This window comes from Aulostomus chinensis, chromosome 1 (assembly GCF_037954235.1).
Source record: "Aulostomus chinensis isolate RoL2024-O1b breed Wild chromosome 1, RoL_Achi_v1.0, whole genome shotgun sequence".
In the NCBI taxonomy this organism is placed as follows: Eukaryota; Metazoa; Chordata; class Actinopteri; order Syngnathiformes; family Aulostomidae; genus Aulostomus; species Aulostomus chinensis.
In genome coordinates this window covers 20856910-20865998 of record NC_141320.1, presented here as the reverse complement: position 1 = coordinate 20865998, position 9089 = coordinate 20856910, and the positions used below count along the sequence as shown (strand labels likewise).

The window sequence follows — 9089 nt, the reverse complement described above, 5'->3', positions numbered from 1 at the left end:
GCAGGTGGGGCTTTCGTTGGTGCTGTCTACCTAATTGCGGTGTCTGTGCTCTGCCAGCAGAGGTCGTGCTTCCCCACCAATCTTCTAGGGTGTCTGAGTGGTGCCGCCATGTTTAGGTCGTAGCAGGAGGACGTAGGTTGGTACTTGGCAGTTCGGACGTAGCGAAAGTCACGTTATGAATGAAGGGCTGAGTTGGAGCAGAGGGGGGCAGGATCCTGGGGGTGGACTGTCTTTAGGAGGATGAGGTGTCTGGTGGTCTTGGTGGACCCTCTGCATCTCAAGCTGAGACCACAGAGTCCTGTGTTCTTGAGTCATTGTCTATAGTCTCTGTTGTTGGAGAGCTCAGTGTGGTCCCTGATGGTCTAGTGGCTAGGATTCGGCGCTTTCACCGCCGCGCCCCGGGTTCGATTCCCGGTCAGGGAATGAGTTATTTAGAGGTTGAGGGAGAGGTGATCAGGTGGTCCACATGATGGTGGAGGTGATGAACTGTGAGTCCATCATGGCTCCACTCTCACCCCCATTGTAGTGTTCTTGGTTCACTCTGCCATGGCCCCATGTTGAAGGGTGACTGTCTCATTCAGGTCCAACCCTTTGTTAGACTCTATTAAGTCACTGACTCCTGCAAGGACAAACTGTAATCCTCCTTAGTAGCTTTGGTCATTGATGATCTGCAATGGTTCGTGGGGGTGGAGCCTATCCCAGCAGCCCTCAGGTGAGGGGCGGGGTTTATCCTGGACAGGTCACCAGTCCATGGCAGGGCCAACACATAGAGACAGATTGATTATAAAAATGTTCATCCCCAGTTTGAAGTTAGAGACAGGATTTAAGTGTGGAAGGTTTTTGTATCTTCAATTTAATTCTGAGTGTTGTAAACAGTTTCTAACAAACTCTACTGTTGAACAGTCAAAATGTTTTCTAACCAAGCTGAATGCTCTCATATACTTTTTAAAGTTGAGTTCCTTTCATGTCCTCCTGAGATCAAAGACAGAATTCTAGGTACAAATAAATACACTATCAAAGCCCTGATGACATCATCATCAATTCTGACTTTGATCTGGAGGCTCTTGCTTTCTTGCTTCAAATAAAAAACGTTGTTCCAGGGAAAAGTCTGCACATAAACACACACACACACACACGCACACACACACACACACAGCCTGTCTTCAGTATAAAATGGTCTGTCACGTTCTCTCACGTTGGAAGATTTCTCTGACTCCATTGTGAATACAGAGATTCTTCATCTGCCACCTGAGTCTTGATCCACTGATTCCTCTGATCCACCTCTTTCTGCTCCAACAAGGCTGACATGGATCAGGTGGGTCCATATCATCCAATCAGGAGGTTTCTCCTCTCAGTTAATTTTCTTCATCCCAGTTTAGATTGATTCTTCTCAGCCTGATGAAGGAGCATCTGATCAGGTGTTTGGCTGCTTGTTGGTTGTAATTCCATAGATTTTAATCTCAGATGTTATAGAATTAATAAGAACATCTTAAAGACCTTTGTCCAACACTTGAAACTCTCCTGTCTGTCCAGGCCCAACTGGCCTTTGGTAGTGAGGTGGTGGATGCATGTGTTTGAAATGAGGCTGGTGTTGCTGTGAGGAGCCACTAGAGGGAGACACCTGTCGTTCCTCCCAGCTGACAATGAGGCTTCACAGCTGCATTTGAAGCTGTCCTTTATTGGTCACAACTGTCTTGAGCTCAGGGGCCAAACTCACCAACAACACTTCCTCCTGGTCATGTGGTCTGTTTGTCAGGAGATTCAATCCAAAGTTGTTGATACACAAGAGAAGAAAACACGTCAAAGTTTGTTCATTTTTATGAATCAAACTGAAAATGAACAGAAGAGTGACGATGAAAATAGATTCAAAAATAATGAATAATCATGAATAATTAATAAATGCTCAGAATTTACTGGCATTTGACTGCATTTTGTGGTTAATCAGTCGATGAAAGAGGAACATATATATTCTATACATGTGATGTACGTACGTGGCTGTGGACAAAAGCGTCTGCTCAATGAAATTGTAGGATTGTAGACTTCTATAAATGTAGAATATAATTGTAGAAATGCTCTCTCTCACCACCCCCAACGTCTGTGCCAGGGTCTCTGGCCAGTGGTCAATGGCTCCTATCACCTGCCCAGGATGGATCCAGCTTGCTTGTCTTTGTAATTCTGCACTTATTAGAGACCTGGAAACAAAGGAATGCTGAAAAAGAGAAAATAGGACCTCACACAAATGGGCTTGTGACAGAAATTAAGATCATTTTGTGGATATCCATCCTCTTCAAATGTGTGTGTGAATGTGGTCGTTGTGGCCGAGTGGTGAAGGCGATGGACTAGAAATCCATTGGGGTCTCCCTGCTCAGGTTGGAGTCCTGCCAGCAACGTTAAGCTGTTGATGTTCCATGTCAGGGTGAACGTCCTACCTGTGCCTGATTCAGTGTGGTGGCTCACACCTGAATTTATCCAAACAAGCTAACTTCTTAACGCCAGTCTACACAGTTTGAATCATCAAAACCTCAAACTGCAGTAAGAATTTTCAATTCTCTCATCCACAACAATCCTCATCAATAAAATCTGGAAGAAGGAACCGCAGAAAGTCTGCAGGAGAACGTAGACGAGTGCTGCCACCGACCCGTCGTGGGGAGGACCGGTAACGTGGCGACCCCACTTCCCAAAAGAAGCCGACCGTCCAGCGCACCCTCATCACCCAATAAGGACCTCGGGGACATCCTGGACTCAATTGACAGGAAACTAACAAGTTTCGATGCTGGACTCTCTCGTGGAAATCCTCCACAAAGAGCCTCCATGAGTCTCTGGGACTCAGCCAGCAAAAGGTGGCTTCACTGGCCGCTAAAAATCAAGCCCTTCAAGCCTCCAGCCTCCCATCACTGTTTCCTCCCTCTCAAATATGTATCCTGAAATATGGATTTGAGTCTTTAGATGCTGTAACGTCCAAAGATCATATTCTTATTGACCCTCCCCCTTCTTTGTTCCACCATGGAGAGAGGAGAACTCTATTCTAGTTTAGTGGATGAACATAGAGGGACTACACCTGTAGGTCTGTGTTTAACAAACAATTGAGTTAAACATCAGGAGTCATGAGTTTGCTCAAAACTATTGACTTGGAGTGAGTTCAGTGAGTTCATAGCCAACAATTCTCCATCAGCCAGCACATCCTGCAAAAGCAATGATGACAATTTTCCTTTTAAAAAGCAGGGACGTTGCGCAGATCCAGGATCAGTGGGAACGGCTGTTTGCTTTAAATGGTTGGGGAAAGAGTTGATTTATTGTCGAGTCAATGTTATTTATATTGTGCCACATCACAACAAAAGTTCTCTCAAGACACTTGACAGGTAGAGCAGGTCCAGAACCACACTCCTTCAATGAATTCACGTATGTGAAGATATTCAACTGATGTGACAAATTCTCATGACAATGAGTCCAGAGAACCTGTCAGCGTTGACATTCCCCTGGTGTCAGGGAAGTCATGTCAACGGACCTGGGGCCTGTAGTTGGTGTCCATCCTTGATATCCTCACAAACAGGTCATCAAACTTGGCCCTCGTCAGCTTGAAGGACAGCTGGAAACGGCCTTCGTCCAGGCACAGTTCTTGGAGAAAGTGAGTTAAGAAATTAGAGTTCCAAGAAGCTTCTTCAGTTCGTTCAGTTTGGTCCTGGAGAACTGTTCAATGTGTCAGGACTTCAGAAGCTCCAATCCTCTCTAAGGTCCAGTGAGAGTGGAAGAGATTATAAATGAGAGAAGCAGGGCCCTCCCTCAGAACTGAACCAGCTCAGTTGGGAGAGCCTTAGACTGAAGATCTAAAGGTCCCTGGTCCGTTCCCAGGTTTCAGCAGAGGAGCAGCATTGACTTTACTTTCCAGTGGAGGAACTGCAGACATGAAGGAAACTAACATCTTGTCCTGTGCCTTCTTGTGACATTCAGGACATTTTTGGAGCCTCTTGTTGGATTTTGCCACAGAGAATCAGAGCCAATCAAAAGCCTGGTGGACTTTAACATGGAGGACTGAACAAGTCAAGAAAGCATCAGTTTGACCTTCACAGGTGTTTCTGTTCCTGTCTCAATGCTGTAGAAAGAGCCTGAGGAGCTCAGACGGTAGAGCATCAGACTTTTAATGTGAGGGTCCAGGGTTCAAGTCCCTGTTCAGGTGCTGTGGAGGTTCCAGTGTTGGACAACATGGTACTGGATGAAGTTTAGTGTTGAACAAACTGTCATCATCAAAAGTAGAAGTGTTCTTGAATTGCCACTGTGAGACTGTTGCTAGAAAAGTGACCAACAATAATTTCATGTGGCATGCAATTAACAAAAGACCATAAATAACACTGGTCAAGTTAATTTTATTTGTATTGCGCCAAATCACAACAAAGTTCTCTACTGACTCTTCACTAGTAGAGCAGGTCCAGCACCAAACTCCTTCAATGAACCTCCACCCAACAATTCTCCATCAGCAGCACATCCTGCAAAAGTGGTGATGAAAACCTTCCTTTTAACAGGCAGGAACGTCGAGCAGATCCAGGATCAGTGGGGACGAGGTTACAAACAAAGGTACCTCAAAACCTCAAAATAATGCTACAGTGATGTCGGAAGAGTTGCTAATAACCTCAAAATAATGCTACAATGATGTTGTAAAAATTGCTAATGAACTCAAAATGATGCTAACATTAATGTAGTGAAAGTTTCGAATAACCTCAAAGTGATGCTGACAGTCATGTAGTAAGAGTTGCTACCAACCTCAAAATAATGCGACAGTGATGTCAGAAAAATTGCTAATGATCTCAAAATGATGCGACAGTGATTTAGTAAGAATTGCTAATGAACTAAAAAAGATGCTAAATGTAATGTAGAAAGTGTTTCGAACGACCTCAAAGTGATGCTGACAGTCATGCAGTAAGAGTTGCTACGAACCACAAAATAATGATACAGTGATGTCGGAAGAATTGCTAATGAACTCAAAATGATGCTAACAGTAATGTAGTGAAAGTTTCGAATCACCTCAAAGTAATGCTGACAGTGATGTAGTAAGAGTTGCTTCGAACCTCAAAATAATGCGACAGTGATGTTGGAAGAATTGCAAATGAACTCAAAATGATGCTGACAGTCATGTAGTAAGAATTGCTAATGAACTCAAAATGATGCTAACAGTAATGTAGTGATAGTTGCTCATGATCTCAAAGTGATGCTGACAGAAATGTAGTAAAGTGTTTCGAACAGCCTCAAAGTGATGCTGACAGTCGTGTAGTAAGAGTTGGTACGAACCTCAAAATAATGCGACAGTAATGTAGTAAAAGTTGCTAAGAACCTCAAAATATTGCGACAGTGATGTCGGAAGAATTGCTAATGAACTCAATTTAATGCTACAGTGATGTCGTGAGAATTGCTCAACAACTCAAAATGATGTGACAGTGATGTCGGAAGAATTGCTAATGAACTCAAAATGATACTAACAGTAATGTAGTGATAGTTGCAAAGAAACTCAGTGATGCTTACAGTAATGTAGTAAGAGTTCGAACAACCTCAAAGTGATGCTGACAGTCATTTAGTAAGAGTTGCTAATGAACTCAGTTCAATGTGACAGTGATATCATGAGAATTGCTCAACAACTCAAAATGATGCTAACAGTAATGTAGTGACAGTTGCAAATAAACTCAAAGTGATGCTGACAGTAATGTAGAAAGAGTTGCTACGAACCTCAAAATAACGTGACAGTGATGTCGGAAGAATTGCTAATGATGTCAAAATGATGCGACAGTGATGTAGTAAAAGTTGCTACGAACCTCAAAATATTGCGACAGTGATGTTGGAAGAATTGCTAATGAACTCAAGATGATGCTAACAGTAATGTAGTGATAGTTGCGAAGAAACTCAGTGATGCTTACAGTAATGTAGTAAGTGTTTCGAACAACCTCAAAGTGATGCTGACAGTCATGTAGTAAGAGTTGCTTCGAACCACAAAATAATGTGAAAGTGATGTCAGAAGAATTGCAAATGATCTCAAAATGATGCGACAGTGATGTAGTAAGAATTGCTAATGAACTCAAAATGATGCTCACAGTAATGGAGTGAAAGAATCGAATAACCTCAAAGTGATGCTGACAGTCATGTAGTAAGAGTTGCTACAAACCTCAAAATATTGCGACAGTGATTTCGGAAGAATTGCTAATGAACTCAAAATGATGCTAACAGTAATGTAGTGATAGTTGCTAATCAACTCAGTGATGCTTACAGTAATGTAGTAAGTGTTTCGAATAACCTCAAAGTGATGCTGACAGTCATGTAGTAAGAGTTGCTACGAACCTCAATATAATGCGACAGTAATGTAGTAAAAGTTGCTACGAACCTAAAAATATTGCGACAGTGATGTGGGAAGAATTGCTAATGAACTTAAAATGATGCTAACAGTAATGTAGTGATAGTTGCTAATCAACTCAGTGATGCTTACAGTAATGTAGTAAGAGTTGCTACGAACCTCAAAATAGTGTGACAATTATGTCAGAAGAATTGCTAATGAACTCAAGATGATGCTAAAGGTAATGGAGTGAAACTTTCGAATAACCGGAAGAATTGCTAATGAACTCAAAATGATGTTCATTAGCAATTCTTCCGACATCACTGTCGCAATATTTTGAGGTTCGTAGCAACTTTTACTACATTACTGTCGCATTATTTTGAGGTTCATAGCAACACTTACTACATGACTGTCAGCATCACTTTGAGGTTATTCGAAAGTTTCACTCCATTATTGTTAGTATCATCTTGAGTTCATTAGCAATTCTTCCGACATCACTTTCGCAATATTTTGAGGTTCGTAGCAACTCTTACTACATTACTGTCAGCATCACTTTGAGTTTATTAGCAACTATCACTACATTACTGTTAGCATCATTTTGAGTTGTTGAGCAATTCTCACGACATCACTGTAGCATTAAATTGAGTTCATTAGCAACTCTTACTAAATGACTGTCAGCATCACTTTGAGGTTATTCGAAAGTTTCACTCCATTACTGTTATCATCATTTTGAGTTCATTAGCAATTCTTACTACATCACTGTCGCATCATTTTGACATCATTAGCAATTCTTCTGACATCACTGTCACATTATTTTGAGGTTCGTAGCAACTTTTACTACATTACTGTCGCATTATTTTGAGGTTCGTAGCAACACTTACTACATGACTGTCAGCATCACTTTGAGGTTATTCGAAAGTTTCACTCCATTACTGTTAGAATCATCTTGAGTTCATTAGCAATTCTTCCGACATCACTGTCGCAATATTTTGAGGTTCGTAGCAACTCTTACTACATTATTGTTGCATTATTTTAAGGTTCTCAAAATGATGCGACAGTAATGTAGTGATAGTTGCTAATCAAGTCAGTGATGCTTACAGTAATGTAGTAAATGTTTCGAACAACCTCAAAGTGATGCTGTCAGTCATGTAGTAAGTGTTGCTACGAACCTCAAAATATTGCGACAGTGATGTCGGAAGAATTGCTAATGAACTCAAAATGATGCTAATAGTAATGTAGTGATAGTTGCTAATTAACTCAGTGATGCTTACAGTAATGTAGTAAGTGTTTCGAACAATCTAAAAGTGATGCTGTCAGTCATGTAGAAACAGTTGCTTCTAACCTCAAAATGATGCTAACAGTAATGTAGTGATAGTTGCTAATAAACTCAGTGATGCTTACAGTAATGTAGTAAGTGTTTCGAACAATCTAAAAGTGATGCTGTAAGGCATGTAGTAACAGTTGCTTCTAACCTCAAAATGATGCTAACAGTAATGTAGTGATAGTTGCTAATAAACTCAGTGATGCTTACAGTAATGTAGTAAGAGTTTCGAACAACCTCAAAGTGATGCTGACAGTCATGTAGTAAGAGTTGCTACTAACCTCAATTTAATGCTACAGTGATGTCTATGAATTGCTAATAAACTCAAAATGAAGCTAACAGTAATGTAGTGATAGTTGCTAATAAACTCAAAATGATGCTAAAAGTAATGTAGTGATAGTTGCTAATCAACTCAGTGATGCTTACAGTAATGTAGTAAGTGTTTCGAACAACCTCAAAGTGACGCTGACAGTCATGTAGTAAGAGTTGCTTCTAACCTAAAAATGATGCTAAAAGTAATGTAGTGATAGTTGCTAATGAACTCAAAGTGATGCTGACAGTAATGCAGTAAGAGTTGCTTCGATCCTCAAAGTAATGCGACAGTGATGTCAAAAGAATTGTTAATGATCTCAAACTGATGCGACAGTGATGTAGTAAGAATTGCTAATGAAATCAAAATGATGCTAACAGTAATGGAGTGAAAGTTTAGAATAACCTCAAAGTGATGCTGACAGTCATGTAGTAAGAGTAGCTACTAACCTCAATTTAATGCTACAGTGATGTCTATGAATTGCTAATAAACTCAAAATGACGCTAAACGTAATGTAGTGATAGTTGCTAATACACTCAAAATGATGCTAAAAGTAATGTAGTGATAGATCCTAATCAACTCAGTGATGCTTACAGTAATGTAGTAAGTGTTTCGAACAACCTCAAAGTGATGCTGACAGTCATGTAGTAAGAGTTGCTTCGAACCACAAAATAATGTGAAAGTGATGTCAGAAGAATTGCAAATGATCTCAAAATGATGCGACAGTGATGTAGTAAGAATTGCTAATGAACTCAAAATGATGCTCACAGTAATGGAGTGAAAGAATCGAATAACCTCAAAGTGATGCTGACAGTCATGTAGTAAGAGTTGCTACAAACCTCAAAATATTGCGACAGTGATTTCGGAAGAATTGCTAATGAACTCAAAATGATGCTAACAGTAATGTAGTGATAGTTGCTAATCAACTCAGTGATGCTTACAGTAATGTAGTAAGTGTTTCGAATAACCTCAAAGTGATGCTGACAGTCATGGAGTAAGAGTTGCTACGAACCTCAATATAATGCGACAGTAATGTAGTAAAAGTTGCTACGAACCTAAAAATATTGCGACAGTGATGTGGGAAGAATTGCTAATGAACTTAAAATGATGCTAACAGTAATGTAGTGATAGTTGCTAATCAACTCAGT

The 9089-nt window shown here is 40.6% G+C and overlaps 1 non-coding gene across 1 annotated transcript; it reads left to right on the top strand.

The window, feature by feature from the left end:
- The first annotated feature begins 351 nt into the window (after positions 1 to 351).
- Positions 352 to 423, top strand: trnae-uuc (transfer RNA glutamic acid (anticodon UUC)). Its single transcript has one exon. It is a non-coding gene; the product is annotated as a tRNA-Glu (tRNA).
- The last annotated feature ends 8666 nt before the right edge of the window (positions 424 to 9089 follow it).